The sequence below is a fragment of the Symphalangus syndactylus genome, chromosome 1 (assembly GCF_028878055.3).
Source record: "Symphalangus syndactylus isolate Jambi chromosome 1, NHGRI_mSymSyn1-v2.1_pri, whole genome shotgun sequence".
Classification (NCBI taxonomy): Eukaryota; Metazoa; Chordata; class Mammalia; order Primates; family Hylobatidae; genus Symphalangus; species Symphalangus syndactylus.
Genome location: NC_072423.2, coordinates 145,064,979 through 145,080,737, shown reverse-complemented (window position 1 = coordinate 145,080,737; position 15,759 = coordinate 145,064,979). Strand labels below are relative to the sequence as shown.

At 33.5% G+C, this 15,759-nt stretch overlaps 1 protein-coding gene across 4 annotated transcripts in view; it reads right to left on the bottom strand.

Moving 5' to 3' along the window:
* MSR1 (macrophage scavenger receptor 1) overlaps window positions 1-15,759 on the bottom strand; it is a 526,719-nt gene that overhangs the window by 157,997 nt on the left and 352,963 nt on the right. For all 4 annotated transcript variants that reach the window (XM_063613221.1, XM_063613216.1, XM_063613217.1 and 1 more), the window contains exon 3: window positions 1,802-1,957. The gene's annotated coding sequence lies outside the window, so the exon portion shown is untranslated. The remainder of the gene's footprint in view (window positions 1-1,801; window positions 1,958-15,759) is intronic.

The window sequence follows — 15,759 nt, the reverse complement described above, 5'->3', positions numbered from 1 at the left end:
TGCCATGTGCTTAAATGAGGAGATCAAATATTCCCAAAATGCCAGTACATGTAATCTTTTTCTAACCATTAGAAATGAGACGTTTCGTGAGTTTTGTTTTCATTAAACCATTATGACATAATCATAAAGTTACTTAGAATAACTATAAACTATTAAAAAATACTCTTAAAATAAAAAATGATGAGAAAAGACTTTACTTACTTGATATTATTTGCTCAGAAATAGACAAGAAATACAATGGTTTAGAACAGAAATCTAGAAACTATTTGAGGAAGAATTTGGTATATGATACGAGACATATAAAATCACTGGAGAAAAAATGAATGTTTTATAAATGGCATTGTAATAGTTGGCTAACCAGTACCTTAACTAGGTAACTCCAAATAAAATATATTTTCTAAAATATTAGATAATTCTGTCAATTTTACTTTCCAATATTTTTATAAATCTAAGCAATCACTTTTAATAGTTCATTGAATCTTGAATGCTCTAGCCTTTAACCATAGATCTTTTTCTAGGTATTTATTTTTCATTTAGCTAAAGCTTCAATTCCAGAAAAATCTGTATCAACGACTGCTACACAGTAAAAAGAAAAATATCTGTTTATAATTTAAATTTAAATGTATAATTTATTCTGTGTTTAAACACACTGGCCACATAGAATTCTCCTATCTTTTTAATTTGTTTATTTAATACTATTTTGCTTTTTCTTAGAAAATTTTATTATTCTATAGTTAAATCTACATGCAAGAATACATCTTTAAAAAAATCATGAGTTAATTCTTCAATATTTTCACAAAAAATGTATTCACTAGATGACAAATATTTTTCAGATATTCTAATTACAATGTTGTTTTGTTCAATGATAAATTTTACATTCTTTTTTTTTTTCTTTTGCACAAGATGTTTGGTTTGAATTATGTCTGTAAACCAAAAACTATCTGAGGCAGGCCTCAGTCAATTTAGAAGTTTATTTTGCCAAAGTTGAGGACATTCCTGGAATTAAAAAACACAGATTCACAGAAAGAGTCTTTCATCTGTGCCTTTCTCCAAAGACGATTTTGAGAGGTTCAATATTAAAAGGAAAAAATGGGCTAGAAAGGAAAGCCGGGAGCGGGTATGGTTACACACAACTTGCAAGAGAAAATGAGCAGGTAAAGGCATAGTCATTTATGCATTCCTCTCCTGCTCAGTGAATCTACACTTTACATAAGATAGAAGTGAACACAGAGTGGAGATATTTAATATTTTATCTGTAGCTATCTGCTTAAGGAACAAAAGGAAAGGCAGATTCTTTCATGACTCAGCTTTCAGCTTCATTTTTTCTTTTGGTAAAGTGAATTGGGGTCCTGAGTTTTTATTTTCTTTTCGCAATACTTGTTTACTGGATTCAAGTAGCTGTGGCTGATATTTGAGTTTTATCACAAAAGTGAACTCCTTGGTTATACAAGTAAATGATGACATTTCTAGAAAACTTTCTTAAAAATGTGTGGAATCCAATCTCCCAAGCATGCAAACTAAGCCCTGCTCAGTTTGCAGTTATATCTGGAAACGTTTTCCAGGATAGCATCAACTCACTTACTAGGTTCCAGTCCGATTTGGAGTCCTAGTTTTGATAACCAATGAGCTGAAAGGTTTTTCACTTTTAGTCTTGGAAGATTTCCCTCAAATATTTGCAACTGATATTTTGGCATGTCTGCAAATCTGACATTCCACGGACTCTAATCCTTTCCTTTTATCTTAGCACAGAAGCTAGAGTTTTGCTATATATTATACTTAAAATAAAAGAAAAAAGTCTCACCCTGATGTTCCTGCTTGCAGCAAATGCATTTTCACACAGCCCTTTGTGGTTCACCGTATTCCTGTAAGGATACCTGGTTCTTCATTTTGGGGCTGCCTTCTATTGCTTTTCCTTGATTTGGTGTCATGTACCTTTGGAGAGGTAACTTTCAGCATTCTGGTCAGAAAAGGAGAATGAGGATTTCAAAATAAGTCTTAATCAGGAATTCATTTATTCAGTTGTAACCAACTCCAATGGGTTGAGTCATTAATTAATTGAATATGTGCTGTAGCCAGGTCCCAAGTATCATGTTCTAAGTGTTGCAATCGCTTTTCCTTTGTGAATAACAATACATACAAATCTATTCAGACTCTGCCATTCTCTAGTGCATAATCCAGATTTAGGGTGCAGTGATTCCCAGACTGGCCTGCTATTATATTTAAAATGACCATCACTGGAGAGTCTTAAACATGACAACAAAAGTGCAAATGCAAGTAAATATGTATTACTTCAATTAGAATTAGCATTCGACACTTTTAAAATGCAAAGCCATTTTACTTCAGATTCTGCCAGTAAGATGCAATGATCATGATTAAAGATTAAGACTGGATAAAGATACTGTATCTGAATCTTCAGAAGTACATCTATGTGAGCAACAGAGACAAACACTGGAAAGATCTAAGCCTTTTCTAAGGGAGAAGAAACCTTGGCAGTAAGATTTGGGGTACTTACAGCCCCAATAGCAAGACTATCTCTTGTATAGAGACACACATAGGGTATAATCCACTTTGACTATGGCCTGTCCTGTTGGTCGTGTCATTCCGATTGTTAACTAGGGAATCTGTTTAATGAAATGCCATTTATCACTCGATCCATTTAATGTCCCTTGTTCTAAATCTGTTTCACCAAGGGATTTCTATAACTTTCTGTTATCGAGGAAATGTACTGCTCATGCTGACTCAATTATTTCGATCTTTGTGACAATTGCATTTGTCATTATGAATTAGTGAAACGGCTTTAGGCTGTTCAACAAATCAACTATGTTAGTCCTAACTATTGAAAATCATCGCATTGCTCTGTGCCTTATTTTCTACTCCTTTAAAAAGGTAACTACTAATGGTATCTTCTACCTACAAATGTGGTAAAGATTAAATGAAACCATTTGCTGTCACAAGGTTTTCAAAATTTTGTACTCTAAGAAAGAAATAAGCCTTGTTGGTGAAGACTTCTATAAATGTGTATTTCTTAATCCCTCTAGGCATTCGATTCTAGTCTGCAATATTCAGATATGATCTATCATGTCTATCAATATTGAATAATAATATTTCAAAGCTTTGCAATTACCATAACAAGAGAAACAAGACTGAATGTATGTTTTTTATATTCTATATAATACAGTGATAACTCTCTCCAATAATGTTTACTTCTTTTCCAGTCATTACATTTAATTTTTTTCTTGTTTTACTACATTTGTGAAGATCTCAGAGACAATGAATAGAAGAAATGAGAACGTGCATTCTTGTATTACTCCCACTCTCAGCAGGCAGCTTTCCATATTTCATTTCAAATGTGTTATCTGCTGATGATTTTTTATTCATATTATCTACTGTGTTAATAAAGATATCATTTATTCCCAATCGAACCATGGACCCATTTTTGTTCTTTACAGATTTGGGACAGATTATACGTACACTTTTGTTCTTCACAGATTTGGGACAGATATAGGAAAATGCCTTTTTACCTAAATAAACTTAAACTATCCATTAATAGGAGGTAAAGAACATTTTGTTTTACAGCCTTCCTCTATAAGACATGGAATTAAACTTCTAAATTCACCAAAAAGTCTTGTCCATACCATGGTTGCCTTATAATTACTTTTGCCAAATAACAAGTGAGCACAGGACACGCTTTCACAATATTTCCTTTATGACATCACACAATGTTTCACACATCAGGACTTTCCTTAAAATATTAGACTTTTCAATAAAATGTTGAGGTATTTTGTGTTTATTTGAAAAAAAAGGGGAATCGAAAACAGTTGTGCCCATTATATCTTCTGAAGATATCCCCTACCAGTAAGGACCCATATCTTCTATAGAGATGATGGTATTGGTATACAGAAAGAACTGAATGAACTGCCCGGCCATTGGCATGGTCAGAAGGTAAGTCTCCCAAAAATAATCAGCTCTGAGGGTAAGACCTGTACATAGGCATCTAAGAAGAATGATCTCTTGCTTTCAGGCACTAGTATTAGTTATTACTTTTATAAACACATTTTAAGTGACTTTTTAAAAAGGAGATAAAAACTGGTGTTATATGTACAGTAAGAGAAATCAAAACGAAGAATCCACCAATTGATAATATTTTAGCCCTTATTCTTTCCTCCTAACTGAAAGCAATCAGTGATATAAAAGAAAATAGTTATTATATTTTCAATGAGATGAGATAATTTTATCTAAATGTATTTAGAATGCATAGATTTTATCTTTTGCTTCAATTGGAAAATAAGAACATTTGTAGTCATTGTTAATGATCTGGTTAATTATAGTTTTACTACCTGTATGACTGGTGATTAGAGGAGTCTCAGCTCCTTATAGATATAAAAGAAAAGGTTCTATTATTTATCAGGCACTGCATTTAAATGTACAATGTTGAAACTCACTTTGTTGTTGGGTAGTAGGTCTCCTAACAGCATACAGTTTCAATTTTGTAATTATTCCATAGTTTTATGCTCCTTAGCTTGAATTCCAGAAATCTCATTTCATAAGCCTTACAATTTCCCCTATACAGGCTGGATTTGTGACTCCAGGGGCTTGGAGCAGGAAGCTGGCCACGTTCTCACACTCCTCCTCGTCTAATACATGAGGGACATGGTCCAAGGGAACCAGAACTGAGAATGAGGACTCGACAGAAGGAACATGCTTGTGGCCAACACACCCTTGCTCTACTAGAGAGCTGGAGGGGCAATTACACTGAATCCCAGCTGGAGTTGCCAACTCACCTGGAGACAGGCTTAGGGAGCCAGAGAGGAACCCTGTCAGGGGAAATTCAGCCAGATATCGGGTGAAATTCACCCCTGATATTTCAGGTAGATTCCTTTCTATTTTCCCTAAGTGTCAGCTGGTCTGAGAAATAAAAGGAAAGAGTACAAAAGAGAGAAATTTTAAAGCTGGGTGTCCAGGGGAGACATCACATGTCGGCAGGTTCCGTGATGCCCCCTGAGCTGTAAAACTAGCAAGTTTTTATGAGTGATTTTCAAAAGGGGAGGGAGTGAACGAATAGGGTGTGGGTCACAGAGATCACGTGCTTCACAAGGTAATAGAATATCACAAGGCAAATGATGGCAGGGAGAGATCACAGGACCACAGGCCCGGGGCGAAATTAAAATTGCTAATGAAGTTTCCAGCACTATTGTCATTGATAACATCTTATCAGGGAGACAAGGTTTGAGAGCAGACAACTGGTCTGACCAAAATTTATTAGGCGGGAATTTCCTCGTCCTACTAAGCCTGGGAGCGCTATGGGAGACTGGGGCTTGTTTCATCCCTACAGCTTCAACCATAAAAGACGGCCACCCCCAAAGACGCCATTTCAGAGGCCTACCCTCAGGGATGCATTCTCTTTCCCAGGGATGTACCTTGCTGAGAAAAAGAACTCAGTGATATTTCTCCCATTTGCTTTTGGAAGAAGAGAAATATGGCTCTGTTCCGCCTGGCTTCCTGGCAGTCAGAGTTTAAGGTTATCTCTCTTGTTCCCTGAACATCGCTGTTACCCTGTCCTTTTTTCAAGGTGCCCAGATTTCATAGTGTTCAAACACACATGCTCTACAAACAATTTGTGCAGTTAACGCAATCATCACAGGGTCCTGAGGCAACATACATCCTCCTCAGCTTAAGAAGATGACGGGATTAAGAGATCAAAGTAAAGACAGACATAGGAAATCACAAGGGTATTGACTGGGGAAGTGATAAGTGTCCATGAAATCTTCACAATTTATCTTCAGAGACTGCAGTAAAGACAGGCGTAAGAAATTATAAAAGTATTAATTTGGTGAACTAATAAATGTCCATGAATTTTCACAATTTATGTTCTTCTGCCATGGCTTCAGCCGGTCCCCCCGTTCAGGGTCCCTGACTTCCCACAACAGAACCCTACAGTTTGTTATCAAAGGTGGTTGATTTAGAGACCCAGAGGTGGCACCTGTGTGATTTGGCCTTTGGTCTTTTTATTCCTTTTTATCTAGGAATCAAAATTTTGGCAGGTACTACTATATCTTCCACTTATTTTATCTTCAGCATATCTTAAGCTACTAAATTACTCTCTATATAATATGTCTCATGAATCCTTTCCATATTCACATGGTAGTTTATTTACTTACCATCTATTCATAATATTTTATTTCATCCTGGTTTGTTTTCCTGTTTTCTGTAGTAGAATTGCATTTTCTCAAATAACATAGAAAACTCATATTAGGGATATGAAGGCAAAAAGGAAGAGGATTGATATAAACTATAACTTAATATCAAGATCCAAACACTGTTAATAGGCACATTGTGTCTGCCAGCTCAGTTCTGTCTGGCCAGTAGGGGTATAGGGGTTATTCCCATTGTAGGGATGAAGCTTAATGATCAGAAAAGGTAGGTAACTTGTTCAATGTCATGTAGCTATGCTATTGTGGAACCCGGGTGAGATCCAAATCTCTCTGCATCATAGTCTCAACAAGCTGCTGCTTCAAACACTAGTTACTGGATAGGAACTTGTGTGTGCATGTGTGTGTTTTGTTTTTGTTTTGCCTAGAACAACAAACAGTGATTAAGTAAGGGTAAAAACATCTCAGAATAATACAGTGTTGTTCCAGGTCCTTCAGAGAACATTTAATGTATAAATGTTTTATTGTATCCCATGAAAAGTAAAATAAACAATTCTCTTTCTCACTCTCTTCATGATGTTATTGTATAATTGCATATATTTTGTTAGATTTATTTCTAGGTATTTAGATTTTCTGATTACTCTTGTAAGTAATGCTCTTTGAAAAAATTATATAAATATACATGACAAATATATTTATTGTAAAAATAAATATGTATAGACATATATATAACAGCTCTTGGTTTCTGGCGTATCCATGATGCTTTTAATGAGAAAATTAAAATATCACTCTCTAATACCCTTTGCCATCTTCTAAGAATTTCTCCTGTAAAATATATTTTGAATTTGAACTCTCCTAATTAGATGCCAAAAGTTCATTCAAGGGGTATTTACTTCTGAATATTATATTAAATATTATAAGATGATTACATACATGTAAATTAGAGAACAATTTATTAACTTAGATCTTTTAAGACAATATTTAATCAAGTGTTTCTCCCATGATTATAATTAACACCATCAAACGCAATAGCAGTTGACAACTATATGCTGTAATTACATTAGCTATCATTTACTATGATGCTCTTCACAATGAAATGTATAACCAGTATTAAATTATTTGACACATTGTTTTCACCACTCTATCAACGTCATATGAAATCTCAACAAAATATATATTTGAATATGCTTAAATTCCAAGGATAAGTAAAATACTGGAAGAGCAATAAAATTTGATTTTATTACACTGGGAATGGAAAATAGGTCAATAAACATTCTTTGCTTACTTATAAAAAAATTACCAATTTATTGCTAGTTATTCTTACTGTTTCCTTTCAACATAGCCTTGCTAGGGAAAGGCAGTGAACTTAACTGCCTATTATTGGCCCTGGAAATACATAACTTAGTCATTGGGTTGCAGAATGACCCACGTTTTTCCCAAGGCATAACCTATAACTTGGGAGTGAATTTGTCAGTTTTGGAAGCTCTTTTAACGCCTTTAGAAGGCTAGAGATTATGAGTGCACAGTTACAGAATTTATTAATTGACAATTACATGCTTGAAAAATCAAGCTCAATTATTAGTTTGGAAAACATTTTGAAGCAAGTATATACCTACAATTTAGTGAAAAGTATTTCAGCATATTTCAAATTTCTCATATATTTTCTATTAGATATAGGCCAACATATCTATAGCTAAACTAAGTTATTAAACAACATATAATAAAAAATTGACTCTAACACTTCATTTGTATGCAGTTATTTCGGAGGTAGAATAGATTAGAATACCTTAAGTGTACTTTATATTGAGTTTGATTATTTTTATATGCATGGAAGACTCTTGCAGAGTTAAATCTATTTTATAACACAATGGTTCTAAGGAAAATGAGAAAAACACTTGATTAATTGAATGTTCAGCCTAATGATGAAGGGTATTTATAATTTTAGAAGGTTGAGAACACTTCAAATTGTTCATGGTGACCAGAAAGCCTATCCTGTGAAATAACTTAACTATTTAGGCAATAATATGTTGCCTCCACTTCACAATTATTCAGAGAGAAAGCAAGGAATTTGATAGAATATGTAATCTTATGAATATGTGTCCAGGTCCTACTTTCACAAAGAATTTCTAGCTTCTAGAGAATCACAAAGCAGAAATCATTGAAAATTATTTTTTACAACTTGATATGTTCAGTTGTTCTCCTACCTCTTATTTATGATATAATTAAATCATGTATAGTTAAATCATTTTCATGGTTTCAAGTGAATTTTTTAAAAATAAAATAAAACACTTGTGCTTTTAACAAGTGATTGAAAAAGACTCCAATTGCGAAACATAATTGCATTTGCTGGTTTAACCAAAAGCTATAACGTGTCAGACTGGGTTTTGACATAGTTCAATTATACATGGAAATGAGATATTATAAATGCAACTATTAATACTTGATGTTCACACTGCAAACAGATGAAACTGGCTTTTGTAAATAAAATAAAAATATTTTCTTTGTGTTGGATTCACCCAGAAAACATGGAATCCAATGCATCCTTTCTCTTTCAGTCTCCTTCTCTACATTTCCCAGGTTTCAGACATCTTCACCATCCCATTATTTACTGTGGAGGCATTTTACAAGTAAATATACAACCATGTTGGTTATTAGAATTTAATGAGTACTGTTTTTACATATTCATATCCTCTTCACAATCTATTGATTACAGACAAACATTATTCCCTTCCTTCTTCAAGGCTTGGTTAGCCTGCTATGATTTAATGTACTCTTAGAAGTCAAAATCTTCCGATTTCAAGATTATTTTCTGTGCTATAAGTTTCACCAAACTATTTTGGCACTCAAAGACAGGTATGATTCATCCTCCAAGTGTCTCAACTTAAAGGTCTACTTTGATTGGAAGAAGGGCCAAGGTATTAACCAAAAACAAAAACAGCAATTTAAATGAATTCATTAGTATAACAACGTTATTACATTAAACATTTATTGAGAAAGAATTGAATGTGATAAGAAGTAAAACAAAAAGCCAAGAGCAAAACATTACTAGTGGAGAAATAGATTTTTCCTCTCTCTCTTTTTCACCTTCTGTGTGTGTGTGTGTGTCTGTGTGTGTGTGTGATGTAACTACTTGATCTGCTTAGTCTATTAAAACATAATTGTAACTACTTGATCTGCTTGAATAGTCTATTAAAACATAATTTACATAAAATTGTCATTGACATCATCTCCCCAATATTTACAACATATAAAAGTTCAATTATTACTTATTTTTTGAACCATCATTGTTTAGAAGGAATCAAAGGAATTGTTGGAGGAGGAAATACACAGATTCTTTAGTCTATAAAAGAAGCTCCAAGTTTCACCTTTTCTTTCACAGTTGTCATAAATAATTTGCCCCATCAGTTTTCCAAACAATATTAAACTGAGAGAAATTGCTTCCGATGAATGAGATACCACCTTAATTTCCCTAGGTTACACTGTTTTTTTTTTTTTTTTAACTGCTAAATTAGACTGAAGCTTTTGAGCCACCTGAACTTCACACTTCCCTGACATAATATCTGATCAGCCACTATGTTATTCTTATGCTTCTGAGAAGAATGTGACTTCATGCAAGAAATATCTTGTCAAATCTTTTCTTTGAAAATAAAAATGAGTCTAGGTTTTCAAAACTATGTTTCCATTTTTTCCTGTTTATTAAAACCAAGGAAATTAGAAAGATGTTTTAAGCGGGAAGAAAATATTATCTTGCTGCCAAAGAAGTCATGATAAATGCTTTCAAGTGATTAAATAACTTATCTTCTGAAACTTGAGGAAGGAAGTTATAAATGGATATGAATACATATCCTACGTGTACTCACACCATATATAGTGGAGGAGGGAGTGTGAGTTAAGATATTACTTCACAATATTAATGTATGGATTCAGGAGTAGATAAGCACATTTTTTGAAAATGAAGAAGGCAATGCAACTTGATGAGACTATGCATAACATTGATATTTCAATAAATATTATTAATATATTCCACTTAAAATTTCAAAGAATAGTAAACATATCTAATTCTGATATATTAACATATTTATAAAATTTTAAATATTTTACCATAAAAAGTAAAATCATAGAAATGTAATACTACATATAAGGGTGTATATATATATATATATATATATGGATATAATGTATACATTATATACACACACACATACATATAATGATCCCTCAGTGTAGAAATAATGATGGAAAAATAAATTCTACAATACAAAAATTTAAAACACTATATAGCTTCAAATTTTTTAAACACTATAAAGGCACTTGATATATTGTACACAACATTCTACAAATGAATGTAGAAAAGTGTCTGGAAATTTATGTACCAAATTACTAAAAATGATTACTCTGAGTGGAGGCATTATAAATAAACTTTCTCTGCTTTAAAAAATAATTTAAAATAAAGTTGTATTGACATAAATCTAATTATATTATTAATGTATTTAATTAAATACATAAATGGTACTCATAAACCTGGGTATGAAGGTGAACAGAGAAGCAATTTGTTACATGTATCTTGCCTTCAAGAATTTGATAAACAGAGGTGCAAACAGGGCTGATTTTTAGGCATTTCCCTAAGTGTGTAAGTCTAGAAAACAATCTGAAAGTCTCTTTTGCTAAAGTTTTATTCATATTAATGAAAGTGTGATTAAAACATAATTATGCATTATTTAACAATGGGGACACATTCTGAGAAATGTGTTGTTAAACAATTCTGTCATTGTGTGACCATCCTAGAGTGTATTCACACAAACCTAGATGAGATAGCCTACTACACATCTAGGCCATATGGCATATAGCCTAGTGCTCCTAGGCTACAAGTCTGAATAGCATGTTACTGTCCTGATAATGTGGGCAATTGTAACACAATGGTGTTTGTGTATCTAAACACATTTAAACATAGAAAAGGTACAGTAAAAATATGCTATGATAATTTTATGGGGCCACCATCGTATATGCAGTTCATCATTGATCAAAAAGTCATTATACAATGTGTGACTATAAAAATTAATGAGCATTACAGTTTCTCTCAGGTTTTGAGTCCGAATGTAGATCTGAGGTTATTAATATGCACAGAAATATGCTCATGCTCTTTGCAAGAAAAAAAAAGCCATCAATAGTTTTTTTTTATGAAGAGTGAGCCTTGGTTAAAAATAAAAGCTCTTTTCATAAGGAGAAAAAGTCAACCAACCTAAAAGTATTTTTGAATCAAATTTTTCTTTTCAAAACCAAAAGAGAAAATTATCATTTCATCCTACTAAAGATCATGTATAGAATATGATGAAATATTTTCCATTTGTCTTTGAGAACATATACATATTTGAAAACTTATGTTTTAAACAAGAATACGTGCTGAATGGATTTTCATTTAGTTTTGTTCACTTAAAATACATTTTCAATTCGATAAATTCTTTTTTATTATTCATTTTATAAATTAATGAAACAGCCCATCAAAATTTATTTAGTCCACTCCCATCTATTGGACTTTTTCCTCCCACTGATTCCTATTTAACATCACCATTAAAATAAAAATCTTTGCACACAGTTTCACAGGAAATATTGCAAAAAGTGGAATTATTGGCTAAAGGAGAACATAATATTGAGGGTTTTCATACTACCAACTTTTAGCATTTTTTAAAAAGCAGAAATGAGAACATATCATTGTGGACTGGAATAGATTGTTTATATTCAGATCAAAAACAAGATCCTCTCAGTTTGTTTCTACTCAGAAAATTACAAGATTGAGAAGCCAAACAATGATCTGTGTTGTAAAGGACAAGAAGGTGATCATTTGATGAATGCAAGCAAAGAAGCAATTCTAGTCATGGAAGTAAATTGTAGAGCCAGATCACAACACAACAAATTTAATAGAAAAATATGAAAGAAAGAAGGAGAAAATAGTTATGCAAAGTTATCTGTGACTGATATAAGTGACAGAAAATGTCCAGAAAGATGAAAAATGATCAAGGTGACTAAAGTTCAACTGAAAGAAAACGTGGAATTAAAAATTAATTTTTTTAAATTCTAGACTTATAATTATTTATTATTATATCAAACTTTTAATTGTTAGTTTTTGGCCATGAAGAACTGCTTTAGATACAGGTTGCATTTTCATAATTTTACTGCATTTATGGGACTAAGACAAAAATGAATCATTGATAGCCACAAAGTTTTCCATTTGCAAAATTTTGTATTTTTCTTGAAAATTTGAAGCCATTGTAAATCCTGACTATAAAAGAAAATTCTCCTTTGGGGAACTTTTAATTAGTTTTGAGTCCAAATATGTGCTCCTTGGAAAAAAAGGCTTGAATTATCTTCCTTTTAGTCACAAACCCTTTATCTAATATGTTGCTGTTGTCCAGGACTCATTAATTCTATTGTTGCCTTTGTTGTTAGCGCTCATTTCTTTGCTCATTTGAAATTAGAACAGGTTAGAAAGGTTGAAAACTTTTTTTTGAAATATGTATCCTGAAAATGAACAGCGTATAAGATAAAGCTGAACGCCTGAGCATTTGATGTATTACATCTCAGTAGTATCTGACAACCCTTACTCCCTGGCGATGCGATTTTTTTCTAATAATTTAGTCTCAGTCTATTAAAAGATGATTACAGATAATGCACACAGGCAAGTGGTGAAGAATGCCCAAAACAGCTTTTGTAAAGAGGTTATCAAAACACCGTTCACCAAAAGGATTTTTGCATTGATTTTTTAAAAAATTTATTTCAAAAACAGACAGGATTTTAACCGACTAAATAAAACAGAAAGGATTTCCGCTCTGTTACTTTGTATAACACATTTTTTAAAAGCCATAAAGTAAAAGTTTAAATAGCTAGTATTTCCCTTGTTCACTGCAACTAAATTCTTATTTTTATTTTTTTATTAAAAAAATATATATTTGAAAACACTGATGTAATTTTATAGTTGTCCTGCTGGTCCCTCACTTTGGATAATCTTATGAACAAGATATGATGCAACGTAAAAGTAAGGGGCACGATCCTAACAGTTGCCATCACTGACTGTTTAGACTATTTTGTCATGACATTCTAAGACAAAATAAAGAAGTCTCCTGGGAAACTGAGTACATTCAGTTGAAATTACTGTTGTATTGACTCATTACCTTCAACTTAGCCCTTTGGAGGATTTCAAATACAGTAACATTCACACCAAATGACAGTGATTGTGTATATCATAGGAGAGTTCCTGAAATCCATGTTGATATCTTATTTAATACAGGAACAGGAGTAGCCATGCTGAAAATCAAGAAAACTGGAGATGAGGAGTTTGCATTTATCAGTAAATGCAAAGACCCCAAGGTCTGCACCATTCTCCTCCAGGGGAATGGCAAAGAGACTCTCTGAAATGGAACACAACTTCCAGGATGCTGTGCAAGTTTATTGCAACTTTCTTTTTGACCCACATTTGGTGCCAGGGGTTGTGGCCTCTGAGATGGCTGTGATCCATGTCTTGACAGATCCAAGTCATGACTGGTATAGACAACGGCCATACAAGGCTGTTACCCAGGTTGTAGAGGTCATCCCTCATACCCTAATCCAGAACTGTGGGGCCATTAACATCCATCTGCTTATTATTATAATACCTCCCTTCAGGCCAAGCACACCTAGGAGAACCATGAGACCTGGAGTGTAAGTACTGAGACAACTATTTTGGTGGAGATGAAGGAACTGGGCATATAGGAGCCATTGGCTGTGAAGCTGCAGACATCTAGGGCAGCAATGGAGACTAGTTCTGCTCTTATGGACTGATGACATCACTGCAGGCCACAAAAAGAAGGGTGAGGATCAGGGCCAGCAAGGCGAGGCTACTGGTGCTAGCAAAGAGTGAGTGGTGGGCAAGTTGACTTCAACATACAGAAGAAGCAGAGTCTCCCCCTTTCCTGAGCCAGAGTACCAGGGACACTGTACATGTCTTTGAAAGGGATTAGACTGAGAGGTAGCACTCAGTCCCTTCCTGTCCCAGCTCAGGTTTCAAAAGACACTGACATGTAATAGTTCTCTATTGTAAAATTTCCATTTAATTTGCTTCTGATGATTAAATCTAACTCATTTGGGGAAAAAAAGAGCTATAGGTGCTTGACTGCCATGCTTACTGGGAAATTACATAATATGGAATAATCGCATTTAACATGCCCTGATCTATGTGACAATAAGGTCTATTCATTATTACCTCATTTCCCTTGGCTGCCCAGAAGGTACTACCTGAATCATTGGGGATTTTTTAAAAGGTGAATTTTTTTTTTTTTTTTCCTAGAATGGGTTTAAAAATACCAGAGGCCTCTCTTCTTGATTTACTATAGATTGAATTGGGATTACATCTCTATTAGAAACAAACTTCTTGGAATAGTTAGAGTACATAATTTTTACAGGCAATAAACAGAACATATGCTGTCATTACAGGGGAACTCGGAAAGAATCAGAAAGTGTGGTCTTCTGCCAGCCATGAAATCTCTCTAAACACCCATTTTTCTCCTTTTTAAAATGAAGAGGTCAGAGAAGGTCTTTAAGGAACACCTTCTGCACTTCTAACAAACAAGAGAGACATTAAACAACCTTACTATCTGTAAGGACAGTGTTCTAGCCCATTCATGCTGCTATAACAAAGTATCTCAGACTGGGTAATTTAAAAACAGCAAAAATTTATTGCTCATATTTCTGAAGGTTGGAAAGTTCAAGATCGAGATGGCAGTGGGTTTGGTGTTTGGTGAGGGTACAGTCTCTGCTTCCAAGAAGGTGTCTTCAACTCTGTGTTCCAGATGGCAGAAGGATGGAAGAGTGATGAAAAGCTGCTTTGATGTCTGTTATCAGGTCACTAATGTCATTCACGTGGGCTCTGATCTTATGACTTCATTATGTCTTAAAGGCTTCGCCTCTGAATATTATCATATTGCTGATTAAGTTTCAACAGGAATTTTAGGGGAACAGATTCAGACTTCTGCTGAAGTAGCAGACAACAATAAGAAGAATGAAAGGTAGAAGTTACAACAGTGTAATAGAAGTATATTTGACCATATCATCAACCAGCTCAGTTTCTTTGGATTTAAATTTTGCAGAAAGGAAAATCTTTTTATTTTGCTAGGTATTTCTGATGCATGTGTTATTTTTATTTCATGTGGTTTCTATATATCATAAAACTAAATGTTTTAAACCAAATCTGAAAGTTTAAAATGTTATAATTTAATCTTAGTATATGACTTTAGATGATTTTATGAGATTTGATATAATTGGATATAATATGAGATTGATGATACAATTTGACTTAATTTTTCCTTTTTGTAGTCCTGTCCCAATCATTTTTCTTTGATTGATTTTTCTTTTTTTCTGATTTTTTGACCTCTAATGTTTTGATAATATCTCTAGTTTCCCTCATGCTATAATGCTGGTGTCACAGAAGATGAGATTATATACTTTTTGAATATTTTCCTTCCTAGGCATGAAGACATGAAGACATTGATTCAACTTGGTGATTTTCATTTTTACCCTTGAGGAGTGTAACTGTTTTTTTCTTATTCTTGTTCTTCTTTCGGTAGGGAGCCCATTTGTTTCT